The following is a 22,123-nucleotide window of genomic DNA, read 5'->3' as shown; positions in this document are numbered from 1 at the left end:
GACAAGAAGAACTTGAAGAGGCTTTCCCTCGTGAAAGAACTAGAGTAGCGAGAGAATTTGGGTCCCCCAAATAGAAAAGACCACAGGCAATTTTAGTGGGCATGGAAGAACTAGATATAGAGGAAAAACAGAAACCAAAATTATCCTTGTTAAGTATATGAACCAACGAATGATCAAAGGATTCGTAATCTGGAAGGAATTTAGAGGTTATTTCCTTCAACCACTCATTTCAAAGGTGAAAAATCTAACTTCTGGAGGGAAGTGATTGAACAAGGTCACAGAATCCAGGCTTCTTGACAACCATGTTTATCCAAGTTCAGAGAAAGGGGGCAGAGTGGAAAATGATGGTATGCGGAAGCCAACTGAACTTTCTCTATAACTTTCCAGAGGGCTAGTCCTGAATGTGGGGCTAGCGGCTCCTTCTGTATTTGAAACACTCACTGTAGTACTTTGTAGCTATGTCATGGTCAAGCTATTATGGAAGTGACAGCTTTGTAATTATGTTCTCTGTGAAGCCTTTGCTCAAAGACACTCTCACCTCTTTTGTAGATAGCAATAATCATTTTCATTACTTGGAGGATTGAAACAAGCACAAACAAATCAGCTCCCCATAAAATTGCTTTAAAAAAGTCTGTATCTGAATGATCTAGACAAGTTTTAAATTGTCATGCAATTCTGTACTGGTTGCAAGTGAGGGTGAAAATCAGAATAATGCAAATGTTCCTCCCAACTTTGGAGAGATCGCACTATGCTACATGAAATTCAATCCTCCTCATTCTTATAGTAAATGCCAAGGGGCCTAACAAGTTGGGAAGAGAGTCAATCTCTCTCTGAAGCAGCAAAACTGTGGGTTAGGTTTTATGATTTTGTTTTGACTTCATTAGTTTCTCTTTCAAAAAAGAAAATATGCATTAAAATAGTGGAACTGGAAAACTGCCACAAAGGAAAGAAATTTACTCAAAGCTTTCTACCCCTTGACATGGACGTGCAGGAGGGGCTGGGGAGGAGGGATGGCAGAAGGAGAGGCCAGAGAGGGGAGAAGAGAATGCTGTGACTCCTGGGGTTGTTGCCAGGGAGACCCAAGCTCCTGGGCCGTCAGAGGCCTGCCTCTGCCTCAGCATTATAAACATTTGTTCCCTCCAAATGTGCGAGCCAGTTGATTAAACTTTACATCCGACTTGGCACATTTGAGCAATCTGCATGAGGGCTGCTTACCAATTAGCCCAGACTGTTTTTACTAAGACTTCATTATACCTCCTCCAAAAAAGGAAATTAAAGGTAGCCAGATTTTGGGGTGGGTGGGGCAAGTACAGATAACCTTAATCCCATTTGACTCATTCATTTAAAATATCTATTGAATGCCTGCTCTCTGCCAGACAGTCTGCTCGGTGCTGGGGACATAGTTCAACAACTTGGCCATGGCCTTCAAGGAGCTTATTTTCCATGGGGCTGAAGGGAGAGTCATGGCAGAGAAAGAAGCCAATCACGGTCATCCAGGAGAGACCACATAGCTCAGTGGTTAGTGTGTCCTTAATGGAATCAGCCGGCTTTGGTCCAGCTATTGCCTATGAGCTGAGCAGCCTTGAACCCTTGAACAATGAACTCAACCTCTGCATTTCAGTTTCTTCATCTACAAACCAGAGTGGACTGAGTTATCACAAATCCAATGCCTGAGATAGTTAAGATCCTAACGCTTACCTTTGGAGCAAGAAGATACATTGGCTAAACCAAAAAGGAGTAGTAGAAGCTGAGAGGAGAGGATCTCAAGAAGAGCAGCAGCTTAAACAAAAGGCAGATGTGGTCGACCACACTGCATGTATGTTATGGAAACTGCATGTGGTTCTTTAATGACTGAGAGAAAATCCCCGGAAAGGGAGGTGAAGGTGCAAACAGGGAGAGAGCCCAAAGGGGACCCGCTGTCAATTCAATTGAAACAAGGGACATGATCAAGCTTGTACTTCAGTGAGATCACGCTGGGAAGATGGGATTGGAGGGGAGGCAGACTGGAGAAGAGGAGACCAACCAGGGCATCTCTGCCGTGCTGGGGGCAGAAGCAGAAATGCCACGGAGAAAGCACTTTAGGTACAGATTAGACTATCGAAGACCAAGAAGCATATTCCATTATGACCATTTGATTTCTGAATTAATAGTTTGGGAAACTGCTCTCCAAATATTGAATTAAAAAAAAATACCCACGCATGGATAACGGAGTCTGCTAGGCATGGGAGAGGTGAGACACGAAGTTAAGTTGAATGGAGCCCAAGCCATTTACAGCCAAGTAAGGGAGATGGTACAAAAATAATTATGATACATAGCAGAACGGGTGTGCCATTATAGAAGCAAAGAGTATGCAATGTCAGCATGCTGGAGTGTAAGGATCAGGACATACAGGAAGATAAAGGCATTTGAGATGGGGCTTATGGAATAAGAACATTTTGACAGGTAGAGAATAGAGGGAAGACATTCCAGTTTGCAGGGACAGCATGACCAGGGACAAAAAGGCACAAACTGAAGATTTTCAGGAATAGTAAATAGTCCAGTTTGTTTGGAAAACTATTTCTAGCACGGTAGTCTTTATTATTATAAAGGAATTATGGCCTTCTTCTTCTTTTTTTTTTTGCTATCATTGATGTAATCAGTGACACCTTGAAGCGATTGTATTCGCTTCAAGTCAGTTCAAAGGCATTTATTGAGCAGCTACCATGTTCTGTGCTGTTTACAGCACTGTTTACAAAAATGAACCAATCTCCAAAGGTGTCTGCCTTCCTGACATCAGTTTACAGATACTGCAAACAACTTTGGAAGGAACCAATAATGGGTCTTGAATATTTATCCATGCCTTTAATATTCCCTCCTTTCTTCAGGTCCCTGCCAACATCATCACTAATTTTGCATCAAAGACAGTTGGAGGAAATAAGCATCTAAGTCACATGATTTTACTAACTGTAAGCGGCCCCTAGGCTTAGACTTAGGGCCAAAGTTGAAACTCTGGAGGGAAATACTTTATGCCGATGAGCTGTCAACTTCTCTGGTTCTTGCTCTTATTTTAGTCTCATAACTATAATAGAGAGTTGGCTCTACCTCAGTTTGGAGAAATCGAAGCCTCACATGGCTCCAGCTTAGAACCTGAGGGAATGAAGCGGGCTGCATTAAGGGCACAGGGTTGATGACAGCGGGGGGTTGGATTATGTACAGATAACCACCTCCATGGCACTTTCAATTTGAGATGAGCATTTCATAAAAGTTTGTTGGAAGCAATATGTTGACCTTTCCTGAGTTGGAGCAGCTGACATTTTACCTGGATCTGAGCCAGGGTCGGTGCTGTTCTAAATGAGAAACCGGTTATCCCCTCTGCACTGAAGGAACTTTTCCTGATTATTGGTTAAAGCTTTTATTTTCCAAGGCACTGAATGAATTTAATTAATTTCACCACCACCATCCCCTCCTTAATAAATTCCTCCCACACGTGCATTCACTAGGAAATTGAATTTCATCTTTAGAAAACAACAGAAAAAGGACATTCGACTAAAGGATGAGAGATTAGTTTGTTGAAGTCCCAGTGATCTACTCACAAAGAGAATGCCTCTCCAACCGAAATGGAGTGAATCCTATTAAAATGCAGATGCTGGTTCAACAAAACTGGAGTGGAGCCTGAAGTCCCACATTTCTCTGAAACCCCCAGGTGATGCTCCGTGGTGTCCCTGTACATACCTATTTGAGTAGCAAGGATCTGGAAGACAACAAGACGTCATTCATTCATGTCTCATTTTGCTACTAAGTCCCTGTTGTAACTTGAGAACCCTTCTCAATTGGGCTTCAGTTTACTCTAGTATGAATTGTTCTCTAATATTCCTTCCAGCTCTTAAAAATGTATCATGTTGCCCTAACCGGTTTGGCTCAGTGGATAGAGTGTCAGCCTGCAGACTGAAAGGTCCCAGGTTCGATTCTGGTCAAGGGCATGTACCTTGGTTGTGGGCACATCCCCAGTAGGGAGTGTGCAGGAGGCAGCTGAATTGATGTTTCTCTCTCATCAATGTTTCTACCTCTCTATCCCTCTCCCTTTCTCTCTGTAAAAAATCAATAAAATATATTTTTTAAAATGTATCATGATCTTGAAGGTATAGGTCTAACTTCCTTGTATTCATGAATGCACCCTCTCTGTTGGCAGACTTATTGATCTCTACTATTATGGGTCAGACACTGAATAGGTACTGACTAATTGAGTATGCACTAAATCAAACTCTGCACTGGAAAATCAATTCAGAGAGAGAGATCAGCCTCTGCTCAATGATAACCTGCATACTATCAAGCTGTTTAACAATAGTTGTTAGGAATCCAGAGGTCTGACAACCTAACTGTGTTTTTGATGGCAGGTAGGAGGTGTGTGCCTTCCTGGGTCTGTCCTGGAACTGTTGACACTCAAATCCATTCCCCCACCCCCACTCCCCATACTTTCCCTGACTTTGCTCAATATGACAGGGTGTCATTACTTGAGGAGGCACCTGAAGAGACTGGACTACAGGAGGAAGGGAAATTCCCTGGTGGCTTCTCAGCTCTCCCTTCACCATTATAACCAATCTCCTATATCCAGTTTCCTCTGTTTAAAATGCCAGAGTAGTCTGTTTTCCTGGTTGGATCTTGGAAAGGCTTCTGTAGGCTGGATTTCCTGTGGTTGTCAGTCTTACTCTCTGCTTGGGCTATGCAAGACAGTGCAGGGACAGCTGGACAATCTGGAGCAGCATGGACTCTGTCAGACTCCCAGAAGTGCCTGTAGTTGGCACCCTCTAGATCCAGTATAACTATAGCTCCAAGGCCTCCTGGAAAGGGAGAGCCACTGACCTTCCCAAGGCCAAACCCAAGGCCAGCCCTCCCCACACCAGACCCTTTCTGCTTGAGTTCACAGCTCTTCAGGACTAGAAATTCTAAGCTGAAGGAGGGTAACAGCAGTAAGAACACCGGCCTTGTGGAAGCAGGGAAGGTACTTGGAGATCATCACAATATTAAACTTCCCAGCTCTTACAAATAGGCCAACAGAAGTCACAGTTCTGCTTCTCTTGGGAAAAATAAATAAATATGCTGCAGTGTGGTCATAGTTAAAGGGTATGTTTTTTCTTATAAATGTTGTCTCACGGTTTTTGAAACCTAATATACTGACTGAGGCAATCATTGTAAAGAACAATTTTTCCATCTGGGGACCAGGAGTATCTTGGGGAATTTCCAAGGAATTTCCATAGGGATCATAGTTGAAGAAATTCTAAACATCTGTTTGGCTCTGCCAATGGTAACATGGAGACTATGGGAAAGCTAAGAAGCTCTTCTCTATCTCTGAGGTCTTCATGGTGTTCTCTTTCCCTCATCCACTCATCAGTCCATTCGTCTATACATAAATTCATCCAATGAGTATTTATTCAGTGCATGCTTTGAGCCACTCACTGAGCTGGGTGATGGGAATTAGAATGATGAGCAAAAGCAAACAAGGTCACTGTACTCCTGGAACTACAGAGTCAGATGTTAGCCAAATAAAGGCACAACCAACTGTAAAAGCACCACATGGTAAAAAGCTACAAAGGGCTGATACATGGAGACTCAAGCTGGGAAAGCTTTGTGTTCCTTGCAGGTGCCAGTGAAGAGGTGATTAGGTGTAGACATCCTCAATGTGATATGATTTTTTTTTCTTACATTCTTATAGTTTCATAGCTTATGCATTCCTTTACGTACATTACTTTATTTACACACTGCAATGACAAGATTTAAACAAAAGAAGCTTGAGAATTATTTTAATGGAAGTTATTTCAGATAAAAATACCAGAAAAATGATAAATGGGTGAGGGTAAATAAGAGAGTAAGTGTTTTCAAGTCTCTGTTTTTCATTTATAAGAAACTGGTGGTATTGTCTTCAAATGCTAGTGATTATCATCTAAAAGGACAGAAGTACTGTCACAAAAATATACACCAATTCTAGCATTTGAGCTATGGCATAATTTGGTTATACTATAGTTACATCTGGTTTTGCTGAGGCAAACAGAGGCAAAGTTACCATTGGAACAAAGGTGTCCTCTAGACCCAGAGAAAAGAGCCTTAGCCACAAAGAACAGTCTCCAAAAGCAAGAGCTGTAACTGCAATAACAAAGGATGCTTTTCACACACGTTCTGAGTGTGAAATGTTTCAATAGTCCTTTATCTGGTATCTTCAGGCCTTGCTCCTTTACTTGAGTGGCTTCAACAAAAAGGGGAAACAACAATAAAGTTGTTTTTAGGCTATTAAAACTATACAAAGTGGGAATAAGAGAGGAAACATTTCATTTACTAAATACGCCTAGCTTCATGAGAATTACTGGTGTCTCACAGTAAATATTAATCAGCTTGACTGAATGGTTAGTACATTTACATGATGATCATATTAATCATAAGATAGGTTTACACTGTTGGTATCAAATTATATTGAAATCTCACTCATCTAACACAACCAAACTTTACAAAAATAAAGTAGACATATGCTGTATTTCTAAAAAAGGATCTGAGGTAGGTGGAGTGTGGAATCTGTTCCATCAGGTCACTCAGGTTAAGGAAGCTCTACCATTCTGTAGTTGTACCATCAAGAACATGTGTGTTCATCACTGCCTCAGCCCAGCACACATCATTCCTGCTCATATTTCAATGGGCAGAAAGTCACAACACTCTACTAAAGAAGGCCTGGAAATTCAGGGGAACAAACGAGCTATTTGGTGAGCACCACCATCTCTGCCACTATAACTTATTTCCAGAACTCTACAAAACTGACCCAGTAGGGGAGGAACTATTGTTGCCACAATTGTCCCAACCATATCAAGGCACAGTTTTCTTTAAATTCTTGTTTTGAGACTTTACAGAGGAAGGGAGGGTAACAAACATTTCTTGAGCTCCTACCATGTTGAAAATACTTTATATGACAGATACTGTAAATTGACTTTATCCAATCTCACTGTACTCTCTTTATGATGTGAATGCTAAAGGAAAAAGTATCCATCTTTCCAGATTCCCTTGCAGCTATGTTTCTGGGGACATATTAGGTTCAGCCAGGTGTGTGTGTGTGTGTGTGTGTGTGTAGTGTCCCAAAAATATATACACACACTTTGAATAATTATAAAGGCAATGTTTATTAAAATAAATTTCATTTTCAAAATTGAGCTATCAGCTATTACATTGTGTATACATTTTTGGGGGGGACATCGTGTGTGTGTGTATTTTTTTTCCCCATGAGATTTGAAAGGTGGGGGTGAAGAGGAGGACATACTCCTGATGTTTTGACTGACTTTGCTGGAAGCAAGGCTGTCAGTGTCCAAAAAAAAAGATGCAATGGCAGCTAGCTTAGAGCACCAGTGTTCAATCACCAGCTTTCCAAGTGTCAAGAGACAGTTGCAAGGTACCAGCACTCTCACCCAGTTTCCTGGCTCTTGGATTCACTGCTTTGGCACTATATAATTTCAAGAGTTCCATTGGTGACCTGGTTCCCCACTTTCTGATTGTATCAATTTTATAGAGTTCTGAGGGTCATTAATGGACACCCAGTCTATGGTCTTCCCATTTTTTTAAAGCAACTAATTCCTTATACAGGCATACTTCATTTCATTGCATTTGGCTTTACTGTACTGTACAGATGGTGTTTGGGTGTTTGTTTGTTTTTTATTAGTTAAAGGCAATACCCTCCACCAGCAAAAAGATCATGACTTACAATTGCAATACCCACTTTACCGAGGTGGTCTGGAACTGAGCCCATAACATCTCTGAAGTATGCCTGTATTGAATCCCTCTCTGCTTAAGTTACCTAACCTGGTTCCTATTTCTCTCACTATAGCATGACAAATCACATTTGCTAAATACTGTAATATACAGAAGTTCTTCTAATAACTTCTATCTGAAACTCTTAATTGTTGAAACAAGTGAGTCTAGGTTTGAGATAAAATAACTACAAGCATAAATTAATTTAAAGTCTTTTTGCTTACTCTATAATAAATTCTGTTCTCCCAAAATTCAGAGCAAAATTCATCTTATACACACCTCATTTTGAGAGGTATTTAATCTGTGTAACAACTCTGAAGACTAGGTCGTTATGCCGATTTTATAGATGGGTTAACTGGGTAAAATAAGGTGTCCATGGCCACAAAGAGCTAGGATTTAAACACAGGTTCTTCTGTTTTCAAAGCCACACACTCTTCCCATGCAGACATCTACAAGAACAACAATTCATTAGTTCTCAGTTGCTCTGAAATTTAGTTTGCAATGAAGGTTTGGCTAGTTCATTTAGCTCAGTGCAGATATGTACTAGCTAGTTCTTCTCTCTTACACAGACATCAAAAGCTATAAACATCTGCCTCAAAATGGTATACTTCTCACTTTATAAAGGATTCAGAAAGAAAAGATGAATGGAACACAACTGAAAAATCTGTAGCCAAAAAAAAAAAAAAAAGACTAAAACACATGTTCTAATACTGCTGGTTGCACATGAATTATACCATTAAACTTTGTACACAGATACATAGATTTGTGAAACCTAGAAATTTGATGCAAATTGACATTGGTGGAATCCTGGGATTACTCTGGTATCAGCACTAATATTTTGGTTCGAATTCCTACTCTTTGCTCATGCATATAGTTTTATCTGTCACTCTACTTCTCTGCATATGTGACAGCAGGCTAGAGAATTCTGCAATCAAGACTTACTGGGATATTTCTATGCAACGGATCTTTCTATGTAACTTTGGTAGGAAGTTACCCTTTATTAGGGATTCAAGTCAAGACTCTGTCTTTCCTGGAGAAATTAATCTAAAGATACTATTTGCAAACTGACGCAGTTCTGCAAACTGATGTAATATCGAAATGTATCAAGTCAAGTGGTTTTCATCTACCCAAATTTTTCAACACAAAATTTTACCCAAGGCTTTCCATCAGTTAATAAAACTATCTAAAAATGTTTAACACATCTTCATGACACTGAGAGAATCCTTTGATCATCTTATTAAGGACAGACATCACTGAAACATGAATGAATGGAAAGAGATTACATTTGCAAAGTGACTACTATGTCCCAGGTATTAGGCACATCTCAACTTATTTAATTCTTAAAACAGTACACAGATAGAGATACTATCAGCTTCATTTTATATATTTAAAAAATTAGATAAGCCTTATCTTGTGTGGTTTAATTGGTTGAGTGTCATCCTGTGTACCAAAAAGTTGCCAGTTCAAGTCCAGGTCAGGGTTGGGGTTTGGGGGGCTCAATCCCCAGACCCCGAGTAGGGGGTGTGCAGGAGGCGGGGGATCAATGTTTCTCTCTCACAGGGATATTTCTCTTTCCCTCTCCCTTCCCTTCTCTCTAAAAAAAAAATCAATAAAAATATTTTTTTTAAATTGAGGTAAAATGTATGATGAGGGAAGGAGACTAAACTTTGGTGAGGAGCAACAATGCAATATACAGATGATGTATTATAATATTGTACACTTGAAACGTATATAATCTTATTAACCAATATCACCCCAATAAATTATTATTTTTTTTAATTTAAAGAAGTTAAGCAAATTAAAGTCACACAGATAATAAGTAGAAAAGCTAGAAATAAAGCTTAGGTTCACCTGGCCTGAACGTCAATCATCTTTTGAAGATGGCACAACACAGCCATTAAGAAATATTGCCAGAGAGCTTGAGAAAATAGCTGCAAGAATCCTAACTTCTGGAGCTAGTGTTTCGTTTCCAGGTAACATGAGAAAACATTTTCCGATTGCCTGAATATTTAATAATACAGGAATTGAAAACAAATTGTAGCACTTGGCCTTCACTGTGTGTTTCATAACAGAAGTAGAGGAGAGGATTTTTTTGGGGGGGCGGGGAGCAGTACATTATAAGTGAAAGTGTGTCTACAAAGGGTAAGTGATTTGGCATTTCAGGTGAGAGCAATTTAACATTAAAAAGATTGTGCACCCTAGAGTTTTGATTCCCAGGATTAGGGGTTTCTATTTAAATGTACCTTCTTGTATATATGTTGCCTTTAAAAAACATTGATTTTTTTAGAGAGAGAAAAGGAGAAGGGGAGAAACATCAACATGAGAAAGAAACATCCATCAGTTGCCTCTCATATATATCCCAACCAGGGATCAAACCTGCAACCTGGCCATGTGTCCTACCAGGAACTGAATCAGCAACCTTTCGATGTAGGGGATGACACTCAACCATTTGAGCCACACCAGCCAGGGCTATCTGTTGCCTTTTTATGGATATTTCCCTGCCAAACCAGGTAAGCATAGTCAGTTGCACTCTTACCTATGCTTTCTCCAGCCCCCAGCTTTGTCATAAAGGAAGAGGACAGTCCCTCTACACCTCTGTCACTTTCAGAGGAGGGAACAGAAATCCACTATCCAGTTCATTTCTTAGCTGTGCTGCCCTTTCCGCTCCCTGCTGCTCTGCCCTTGAGTGAAATAAACTCTTTTCTCTGAGCCTTTCGATGGTCACTTCTCTATCTAGCTGGCATCACCGTGGCTAAATGAATTCTTGGTCCAAACTCTAGATGGGGCACAACACCTTTTATTAGGCAGAAACCTATACATCTTGATGTGGGACTGTCCAAGATGTTTTTCTCCAACAAGGTCAGGACATGAAGAGTTTGGGTTAACCACATTTTTCTTATAGCTAGTTAACAGTTGTCATATACACGTCAGAGCTATTTGCAAAGAGGCAGAATATAATTACACTTCTGTGATTTTTTTTCTACTTCTGCCTGCAGATTAGTTCTCTGCCCTTCTCTGCCTTGCTCTGTGCTCCAAGACGTCAAACTCTATGTACTAATCAGCATCACTCAGGCTCGCTAGCCTCTTACTTCCAATTGTGTGCAGCCAATCAGAAGCATGGGCAGGACATTCTAGGGCGGTTCCACTCTTTCTCTCTGAGGGCTCTAGTCCTCACCAGGCTGTGGTAAAGTGCTCCTTTTGCTCCTCAGTCCCATGGGTTGGAACAGCTTCCCGCCTCTGCTAAGCCCTGGGTGCTTCTCTATCCATGGTTGGTTCCTTTAGAACAGTGGTTCTCAACCTTCCTAGTGCCGCGACCCTTTAATACAGTTCCTCATGTTGTGGTGACCCCCAACCATAAAATTATTTTCGTTGCCACTTCATAACTGTAATTTTGCCACTGTCATGAATCGTAATGTAAATAGCTGATATGCAGGATGTATTTTCATTGTTACAAATTGAATATAATTGAAGCATAGTGATTAATCACAAAAACAATATGTAATTATATATGTGTTTTTCCGATGGTCTTAGGCGACCCCTGTGAAAGGGTCATTCGATCCCCAAAGGGGTCTCGACCCACAGGTTGAGAACCGCTGCTTTAGCACGACCTGCTCTTCCGTAAATAGTGCCGTCATTAAACAATCCCCAGCGAACACTTTAAAAGTGCATGCTGGCAGGACCCCGCCTGACATCCTTGTACTTAGTGAGGGATTTCTGTGTGCTCTACTAAGAACTGTGGCAAATACAAAAGGAAAACTAGCAATGCTGCCGTCCTTGCCATGTTTGAAATTTCAGTTAGGCAAGTCACACCCTGACTCCCATCTAGGACATAGGGCCAGGTGTGTGCCTGACCACAGCTATATGTCCAAGGATGACAGAGCAAAACTGGTTCTGAACTCATGTTTCTTCATCCCTCCAAGCCCATTTTATCCCGAACTTCTGAAGATTCCATCTCTTAAAATCTCTCAAATTCATCCAACTTCTCTTTAGTGTTCCTGTCCTGCTCCAGTAGAAACCAGGATTGTTTCTCATCTCAGGTTTTGCAATAATCCCCTAAGGCTCCCCTAGTCTCCAGTCTTGCGCCCTTCCAGTCCCCTCTTACTGTAAGCCAGAGGGATCCCTGTGATGTCATTCCCACTACGTCAGACCCCTCCACCATGAAATGGCTAAGCTCTGACCATGACAACCTCTCCAGACTCTGGACACTCTTTTTCTGGTATGTATAGGTTGTGCCAAAATGACTGAACTTCATCCAGTTCTTAAGAACTATGTGTTTTTTCTTGCCTTGGTGCCCAAAATCATACTATTCCCTCTGCCCTTCTAGCCTTCCTCCCTCAACCTTTGACCTGTCCAACTTCTATTTCACTACTCGAGTCTCAGTGTAGACATCACTTCCTCAGACACGCCCTGTCCCCTCCAAAAGCAGAACTTTGTATTAGGTAGCTTCCCTGTGGGGAGCTGACAAAGCACACTTCACTTCCCTTGTCACCTTCCTGTGGTCCTGTTGTGTAATTGCTGGATGGCTTGTACATATTCCCTACAGACGGTAGGCCATGTCAGGGCAAGAACTCTCAGTGCTGCAGCCTTAGCACCTCGCAAAAAAAACCTGAATGGTCAGTGCTGTTTAAAACTTGCCCAGCCTGCATGGCTCAGTGATTGAGAATTGACCTATGAACCGGGAGGTCACAATCGATTCCTAGTTGGGGCACATGACCGGGTTGCGGGCTCGATCCCCAGTGTGGGATTTGCAGGAGGCAGCCGGATCAAAGATGTTCTTTCCTCATTGATATTTCTATCTATCGCTCCCTCTCCCTTCCTCTCTGAAATCAAGAAAAATACATTTTTAAAAAACTGTTTAAAACTTGAAATTTAAGAAAGAGAAAGCAATCTCAACCAGGTTTAATAGACCAGCAAGGTCAAAATTCCTATTCTAGTATTATTTAGGAACAAAGGGAGTATCTGTGAACAGACATGGGCCCTGTATGTCGGACTAACTGTACGTGCAGCTCTCTGTGCCCTGACCCCATCCTCCAAGAAGGAAAATAAAATTGCACGCATGTGTGAAAGGGAGGGCAGAGACCTCTCTGTGAACCCCCGTCTCTCTCCATTCTCTTCACCCAGTGGTAGGTGATACCTGGTTGAATAGAGGATAGCATTGGGGTTATTTTCAGAAGCTTCATTATCTCAGCTGGAAAATCCTGGGACAGCTTTTTGCAAACCAAATGGAGTTCAATTAATGTATCAAGAGTAAAGGATCAGGACCTAAACACTGAGAGTCAGCATTATCAAAAATCTCTCAACACCCTGATGGTTGAGTTCAACCTCTTAAAGTACTCTTAGAAGAGGGAAAACTGAGATTTTCCCGGAAATAATCCTTAGAGGCACAAGCATGAGCTAAAATGAACTAATTTTATTATGCACTAATGAAATCAATGGGGCCATTCTTGGCGAGCCCTCTCCTCCACTCTTTTTCCCAAGGCTAACCAAAGACAGTTAAATTCCTTTTTTAAAACTAGCTTACCACTGCCAGGGAAATCTTACTAATTTATCTCCCACTGATTAAAAATGTATGATAATTAGGATGAATCCTGAAGTTAGTTTATCTTTGGAGGAAATGTTTCTTAAAAATAACAAGGCTCTAAAAATGTTGTTTAAGCTCATTAAAAGGAACCTTTTGTGCACTCTGTTGTATGCAAAGATGCACATTATGCAAGGCTGCTTATTGGGAAAAACAATATTGGCTTGGTCATTCCAGTTCATCTCCTCTCCCTTAAAAGATTCCAGTAAAAAAAAAAAAAATCAGTAAAATAGGTATAAACCCAAAAGGGAATAAGATAAAGCAAGAGTTCAAACAGCAATTGAGTCAGGTATAGCCACTAAGCTGGCAGGTCGACTTCCCCTGAGGGGTCCCAGACTGTGAGAGGGCGCCGGCTGGACTGAGGGACTCCCCCAAGTGCACGAATTTTTGTGGACTGGGCCTCTAGTTATCAAATAAATAGGAGAAGCTTTCCCAGACCTCAGACATGAGCCTGTGGATTGCTTTACAGATGGGCTGCAAAATGTATGATAAACACCCATTTGCTTTTTAAAAATTATATAAACCTTTTAGATGTACTTGATTTTTAAACTATCTACCTTCATTGTTTTGATAACCTTTAAAGTTTCATTTAAAATAGCTTTGAAAGGGGAGCTTGTACCTATTTTCTTAGGTCTGTTATGAATGCTATAAGGCATACCTCCTTACTTTGTCTCACCATGTACACCTAATAATACTATTGTTTAGAACTTTATTTTGGGGGTTTTTATTTCCTGACTAACTCAGCCTTGAACATCCCCTTCCCAATGACCTTTAAACAAATTGTTGAAATGTTATTATATATTTCACTTCCTACATTTCTCAAATGCAGAATGTGAGCACTGTTGAGTCACACACCAAGGTCATCACTCTTTTTATGCATACTCTTTTTATAGTAACAAGATAGTTCACTAGGGGTTGTCTAAGTTAGAAGCAAGGATAAACAGGTAGGTAGGTAGGTAGGTAGAGGTGATAGATGATTCATAGACAGACAGATAGACAGATAGATACAGATGAATAAGCATAACCAAAATGGTGTTCCTGGTGGTTGGTAGAGGCAAATTCACACTTTCAAATGAAAGTGCTAGATTGTCCAAAAGATAATACTCATGGTTCTTTGTTGCTTGTTTGCTTGTCTTTAATTTTAAACATAGTGGTAAAAGGTTAACTTATTTTGTTAATCACAGCTGATAAAATAGAACAAGTGACTTTTGTTCATGATATATACATAGCCATGTGATGAGGTTCCAGTTCCAGCAAAATGGTGTTTACACAAATTCAGAAAACCTTCTGCTGTGAACACCTGGATATGCTAGATAAGATATAAGACAAAAAAAAAAAAAAAGAAAAGAAAAAAGAAAAGAAAGAAAGAAAAAAAAGAGATATAAGACAAGTTTACTTGCTTGTGTTTTCGTGTAATACTGAGCTTGTAGGAAGGGAAAGGAAACTTCCAGGTGTTAAAAAAAGAGTGTGAGGGCAATGAAAACCAGGATCATTCAAACTGATCACAAGGCATCCTGGGAAAATGGGGTGGGGTGGTATTATGGCAGGTAGTGGGTTGAGTAACAGTGGGTGGGCTGAGGACTTAAAGTTTGAGACACAGATGGCAGCTAAGGCTTTGCAATCCCCTGAGTTAGGAAACTGGAACTGAGGTTCCTGGGGTGTGCCAGACATGTCAAAGGCTGTGAACCTCTGTGAAAGAATGCCTTGCACAATAATCCTTGCCTAACAGCTTGGGGAGATGATCTGAGCACTCCTCTCTGCTGGAGAGGAAAAACAAAAACTTTCCCCTCCCCTTAAACCCAGATATGAGGATATTTTATATTGAAAGCTGCATTCATGCCATGGTTATGTTGCCAGAAAGTAGAGGATATCGACATTAAGTCTAATCACCACAACTATTATATGTGGTATTTGTAAGCACATTTTATAGATAAGGAATCAGAGTGATTAGATAATTTATCTAAAGTTAAAGGCAATATGTGACAGGATTGGGATTCGAAGCCATATTTTCCAACTTCAACTCTAGAGTTTTACTCGGAGATATTAGTATGTAGTTAATTTGGGCCTCAGTTTTATTTTATTATATTATTTTATTTTCTAAAATATATATATATATATATATATATATATATATATATATATATAAAATTTATTTCAGAGAGGGCGAGAGAGATAGAAACATCAATGATGAGAGAGAATCATTGATAGGCTGCATCCTGCATGCCCCTCACTGGGGATCGAGCCCGCAACTAAAGCATGTGCCCTTGACTGGAATCGAACCTGGGACCTTTCAGTCCCCAGGCTGACACTCTATCCACTGAGCCAAATCAGCTAGGGCTAGGGCCTCTGTTTTAAATATTTCAACTGTGTCCACTTATTACAGCACCATTATACATTGATTTTACATTTTCCCTTTGTTTCCAAAGCATAAATGTTAATCATGATCTGTGGGCAATAGTTTCAGTTATGAGGCCACCACGGTGTGTCAAACCAAGAATTAAGACAACAGAACCAGGAAAGTACATATTTTGTGAGCCCTTTAACAGAAGAGGTGCTTCTCACAAGGGCTTGCTGTGGAGAGAGATGGATATAAGTACCCCGTGGAGCTTCATTCTGGATGCACTTAAAAAGGGAATTGTCCAATAGTGATCAAGTTTAAAGAGTATAGTTGAGAACACTACATATGGTATATGTGTGTGGTGGGAGGGGGATAATGTGCCCCCAAACATTGTGAATTGTTCACTTGTGCACCACAAATAGAGATGTGCACTGTTTTTTAAGAAAGGTTGTGTTCATAGCTCCATAATTTAACCATGAAGGCACAGAATGGCATCTATTACTAGCATCCATAGTCATGACAAAAGCTTTATTCGCCACCCATCCTGGTCCATCTGCTGTCAACCCAGTGACAGGTTTGGTTAATAGATTGCCCTGGTTCCCTTAAGTCTGCTCAGCCTGGCAGGATAGAACTGTGCTTTGATTTATTCTCTTACTCCTAAGGCTATTTAGTGGAAGATTTTTTAAAGAGAAGTTTTTGAAATGGTAAAAATACCAAAAATGGACAGATCGATAGACCATGTGTCATTGATTAACATCTACACTAATAAAAGAGAAAAATGGTAATTAGCGTACGACCGCTACCCTTCCCATTGGCTAATCAGCATATCCTTATGCAAATTAACTGTCAGCCAAGATGGCGGCCGGCAGCCAGGCAGCTGGAAGCGAACATGAGGCTTGCTTGCTCCAGTGACTGCAGGCTCCAACGTTCCCCGCCTGCCTTGCAGGCCTCTGAGCTGGCAGTTTGAAACTTTGTAACAAATATAGCCAGCTGGGATCTCAGAGCTGAAGTTATACATTGTTTCGATTATAGAATGGCAAACAAACCAGCAGCGGAAGCCTCAGAGCTAGAGCCAGAGCTAAAGCTGGCCCAGAAGAAAAAAAAAAAAAAGAAAAAAAGGAGTGGTTGGGAGCTTCAGTCAAAACCGCCAGCCTGAAAGCAGCCCTAAGCCCCTCACCCAGACTGGCCAGGCACCCCAGTGGGGACCCCCAACCTGAAGGGTGTGTGACCAGCTGCAAACAGCCATCATCCCCTCATGCAGGCTGGCCAGGCACCCCAGTGGGGACCCCCACCCTGATCCAGGACACCCTTCAGGGCAAACCGGCCGGCCCCCAGGCCTCTATCCTATATAGTAAAAGGGTAATATGCCTCCCAGCACCGGGATCAGCGGAGCAGCGAGGCCTCCTGGCACCGGATCAGCATGACAGGGAGCAGCGCCCAAACCTCCTGATCGCCCTGCGGCTCTGTGTGTGACAGGGTGTGGCGCCCCAACCCCCCCCCCCCCCCACACACGGGCCCTGCTCTGTCTGTGACAGGGGGTGGCACCCCAACCCCCCCCCCCCCTCCACGGGCCCTGCTCTGTCTGTGACGGGGTAGAGCCATAACCTCCCCATCAGCCCTGCCCTGAGTGTGACAGTGCTGGAGCCCCAACCCCCTGAACCGGCCTGCTCTGTGTGTGACAGGGGGCGGTGCCCTAAGTCCCCTATCGGCCCTACTCTGTGCGTGATGGGGGAGCTCCCCAACCCCCTGATTGGCCCTGCTCTGTGAGTGACAGGGGGCAGCGCCCCAATCCCCTGATTGGCCCTGCTCTGTGCATCACAGGGGGTGGTGCCGCAACCTCCCCATTGACCCTGCCTTGAGTGTGATAGGGGGCGGTGCCCCAACCCCCCAATCAGCCCTACCCTGAGCGTGACTGAGGGTGGCATCACAACCTCCCAATCCGCCCTGCTCTGTGCATGACAGGGGGCGGCGCCCCAACTCCCCAATCAGCCCTGCTCTGAGCCCGACCAGGGGCTGCACCTAGGGATTGGGCCTGCACTCTGCCACCCAGGAGCAGGCCTAAACCAGCAGGTCGTTATCTCCCAAGGGGTCCCAGACTGCGCGAGGGCACAGGCCGGGCTGGGACACCCCCCCCCCCCCCCCCCCCCCCCGCTGAGTGCACAAATTTTTGTGCACCGGGCCTCTAGTATCATATATTTGTGAATGCCTGACTTGTATCAAGCAATGTTCTAAGAAGCTGGGATATTAAAATGAAAACATGGGATGCTCCAGAACTTCTGGGTCTTCTGGCTTTAAGAACTGGGTAGTCAGTGGAAGATAAAACATCTCTAGTCACACGGGGTGCCATCATGGACAGATAGATCTACCCGCGAGGTAGAGTGGGACCTGTGCTCCACCTGTGCTGAGGCTTCACAGGTGATGAGGAGGCTGTCCGGGAGGCAAGTGAAGGACGTGTACAAATTGTTCAAGTTTGCTGCAGCATAAAGGCTAAGATGGGGAGGAGCTGGAGGCTTAGGGAAGATCCAAAACCACCACATGGGGTTTGTACGCAATGCTGGGGAGTTTCTACATTACTGAAAGTGATAGGACATCATTTTGACCAAATGGATGAGTTTGGAGGGTTTCACATCCCTTTGGCCAGCTGGGCGTAGGGTAGCTGGTAGCGGGTGGGGAAGGAGCAAACTACTAGTAAAAACAAAGCACCGGCAGGACATATGTCCAAATGGCTTGGAGGACGGAGGATGTGGCCGGTACTAGGGCAGCGGCTAGAAAGACAAGCTGAATATGAAACACAAAAGATATTTAAGAGGTAGAATTAAAAAAATAAATCTTGTAATCATTGACGGCCACTAGCAGTGACATATTCTTGTGGATTCAGTGCCTGCTGGGTGACCTTTTTTGTGGAAAGAGCAGCAATCCTGCCTGCTGTTCTAGGGTTGTTTCTATTTGAGAGATTGAACAGTAGAGATTTTAATGCTAACTATAAGTAGCTATGTGTCACCAGCCAAGGGGATTAGTCCTGAGACGGTGTGGCATTTGTCATGGGTCCTTAGGTTTTAGCAGCCAGGAGACCATTTAGTCCTGGCCATGGTGCTTATAGTTCAGGTGAGCAGATGCTCAAGTTGGAGGTAATGGGGGGGGGGGGGGGGGTAAGGACACTGGACCTGTTGTCAGCTGGGTGTGGGTTTGCTTCAACTCTCATTTCTTATCCATGTGTCATTAGATGTCTATTCATACATAAGTGGTGGAACTAACATTCCATTGTGGAGCGAGCTGACTCCAGAGTCCACACTCTCCCTTTTCCCTTCTTTCTCTTTATATTTAATACGTGCATTGTTTTCATGATTATTACTGTTTTTAGAAATGCTGCAATTTCTAAAGTTAATTTTATTACCAGAAGTTGCTATTTCCCCTTTGACCCAAGAATTATGTCATAGAGAGCTTTTACGAAATCATGAAGAAAAGCCTTCCGTGCTTTGGTTTGGTTATGTTTTCTAGTTTTATTCCACTATCATCAAAGGACATTGTTCATGTTATTCCTACTTTGTGAAATTTACTGCATGCTTTGTGGCCTAATCTATGGTTAGTTTTGTGAATGTTCCATGTGAATCTGAAAAGAAAGTGTATTCTTCATTATCAGGATACAAAGTTTGTGATGTACTAAGATCTCCGGTATTAAGTATGTTATATATATATATTTGAATCCTCACCTGAGGATATGCCCTTTATTCTTAGAGAGAAAGGCAGGGGGTCAGGGAGAGAGAGAGAGAGAGAGAAATACTGATATGAGAGAGGAACACCCATAAGCTGCCTCTCATATGTACCTGGATACATGCCCTGACCAGGAAGTGACCCCACAACCCCCTGATGTACAGGACAATGCTCCAACCAATCAAGCCACCCAGCCAGGGTGGGTCTTTTCTCTTTATTTACCTTTTGTCCACTTGCCCTGTCCTTGGTCTGAGAGTGGTGTGTGAAATGACCTAATATTAGTATTTTTCTATGTCTTCTCGCATCACCTGCAGGTCCTGCCTTATAGGTCACTGCTGTGTCATTTGATGTACATTCATAACTGTTGAATGCTCCTTGTGAACTCTGGCCTTTAGCATAGATCAGTCCTTTTCTTTCTTGTTTTGTCCTTGTCAATCTGCATTTGATCTGTCATATACCAAGATCAAAACTGATGCTGTTTGTGGCTGTCAGTTTGCATTTGCCTTGGATGCTTTGTCCATCCCTATATTTTTGCCTTTTAAAATCACCTTGGGTTAGGTGTGTCTTGTATTCAACAGAATCCGCATTCTGACTAGTACATTACCCTCTGCCCAGTGTGTAACTGGAGTCCCGTAAAATTCTTGTTCTCTCTCTTTTTTTTCCCCTTCTCTTCCTCAACAGGGGTCAAGATTCACCTAAGTCCCTAATATGTGTGTGTGTTTCTAGTCTCGTTAGGAATAATAGACAAAATTATAATATATTTAAAGTATATACCATGGTGATTTGATATACGTATACATTGGAAAAGGTTAATTTTATTATCAGAAGTTTTGGAACTGTCTGGACTAAAGTCCCCTCCTGGACCCTCTGGCTTAGCAGGGTTGACATTTCAGTCCTGCCCTGACAGTCTCACCCCACAGCAGGCCTGGCTCTGCCTCAACACCTGGGAGGCCCCACATACACTCATTCCTGGGGGCCTTGATGAGCACCGAGAGAAAATTTAAAAATGCATTCCCTCGACTGGCTTGACAGAATAAAGTTTCCAATATTTGAACTAAAAAATGATGGCTCCAAAAATATTCTTTAAAATATAATTAAATGCCTTGGAGAAAATGTTATAAGTCCACAGCTGGAAGAAACCTGAGGAATCATTTCTTTGATCTTTCGTTCCAATGCATTAATCACTTCCATGATACCCCACGTTTTCTAGTCTTTGCATTTTTCTGGTAACAGTAAACTGATACTGTCACCCACTCCAGAGGCATGAGTTTGAAGCCAGCTATCCCATATATTAGCTATATGATGTTTTTAATCTACAAAATGGGAACAATGATAGAAACTCAGAGGGCTGTTAAGAGGACCAACGGGGGTTAAAACAGTAGATAGACCATTGTAAAAAACATACCTGTGGGCTGGGTACACCTGTAGGCTGCCGCTTTGCAGTCTCTGATCTGAAGTAATTAGCATAATGCCCAGCATAAGACAGACAATAAATTATAAATTCATCAGATCTGAAACCTTACACACCAGACTCTTAGGAGAAAGGGCATGTTTGATCGGGTGGTGATAAGAGGCCAGGGAAGAGGAAACTCAGAGTAACCAGGACATGAACTGTAGGCCCAGGAAAGTGGCAGAAATCGAGGGGATACACACCAGAGAATGGATGGAGGTGGCTTATCTAAGAATGCTGCCTCCTTCCCAGTCTGCTTACTCTGACTCATCTTCTGCTGATACCTGCTGACTCTCTCCTACAACTGCTGATCTCCCATCCCTGTGTAGATGTAACTGACAGAGAAGGGGTGGGGACAGCAGGGCGGCCCTGCAGCTGGCTGGAGTCCCAAAGGCTTGCTTGCAGCTTCCTTAGAGAGCTTATTAGGAAGAGAACAAAAACAGCATTGAGCAGCAAGCCAAGGAGGCAGCATTTGCCCTGCCCCCATTCCCTTTGGCTTTTCCCCATCAACTCTAGCACCTCGCCAAATATTCCCGACGCGGGTGGGTTGCAGCTGTTCCACACATGTTAGAAATGAGGGCCAGTGGCTGCTCCTATTTTTAGCATTTGAGTGTGGATGCAAAGGTCACCAAGATTCCCCCACTGGCTGGCTCATGTCCCCTCTCTTTTCTCTACATCTCTCTTCTTTTCCTCCAAGATGCATGCTTTCTGTTCAGATGAGTTAAAGGAAGACTTTTTTTAAAAATATATTTTATTGATATTTTACAGAGAGGAAAGGAGAGAGACAGAGAGTTAGAAACATCGACCAGCCGCCTCCTGCACATCTCCTACTGGGGATGTGCCCGCAACCCAGGTACATGCCTTCAACCGGAATCGAACCTGGGACCTTTCAGTCCGCAGGCCGACGCTCTATCCACTGAGCCAAACCGGTTTCGGCAAAGGAAGACTTTTGAGGGAAGAGAGACCCCAAGTATTTGCTGATCTTGGCTGGATGCCTTATAATTGCCATGGACTGGGTGACATAGCTGTCCTGTGGCCTGAGAAGTCACGTACAGACTTTGCAAGAAGCACCCCATGCTTGGACTGGAGCCACTCTTTTCTCTCTTGAGCACAAAACGAGGTTTAGAGGAAAAAATAGTTTCACATATCCTCCATCTGACTCTCCAAATACACAGTGGAGGGCACTGAGGCCCAGAGAGGCTGATTTGCTTATTACTACCAGGCCTTAGTAATCAATCTTATTATATCTTATATTCATGAAAGGCTTTCCTGTGCGAAGCACTTCCCA

The 22,123-nt window shown here is 42.6% G+C and overlaps 1 protein-coding gene across 1 annotated transcript in view; it reads right to left on the bottom strand.

Annotated features, from left to right (window-relative positions):
• SNTB1 (syntrophin beta 1) overlaps positions 1 to 22,123 on the bottom strand; it is a 200,012-nt gene that overhangs the window by 80,818 nt on the left and 97,071 nt on the right. The gene's annotated exons all lie outside the window — the stretch shown is intronic.

This window comes from Myotis yumanensis, unplaced genomic scaffold (genome assembly GCF_028538775.1).
Source record: "Myotis yumanensis isolate MYYU_CA2020_CCGP unplaced genomic scaffold, mMyoYum1.0.hap1 SCAF_15, whole genome shotgun sequence".
In the NCBI taxonomy this organism is placed as follows: Eukaryota; Metazoa; Chordata; class Mammalia; order Chiroptera; family Vespertilionidae; genus Myotis; species Myotis yumanensis.
Note: the sequence above shows the minus strand (reverse complement) of the source record. Positions and strands in the feature narration are given on the sequence as shown.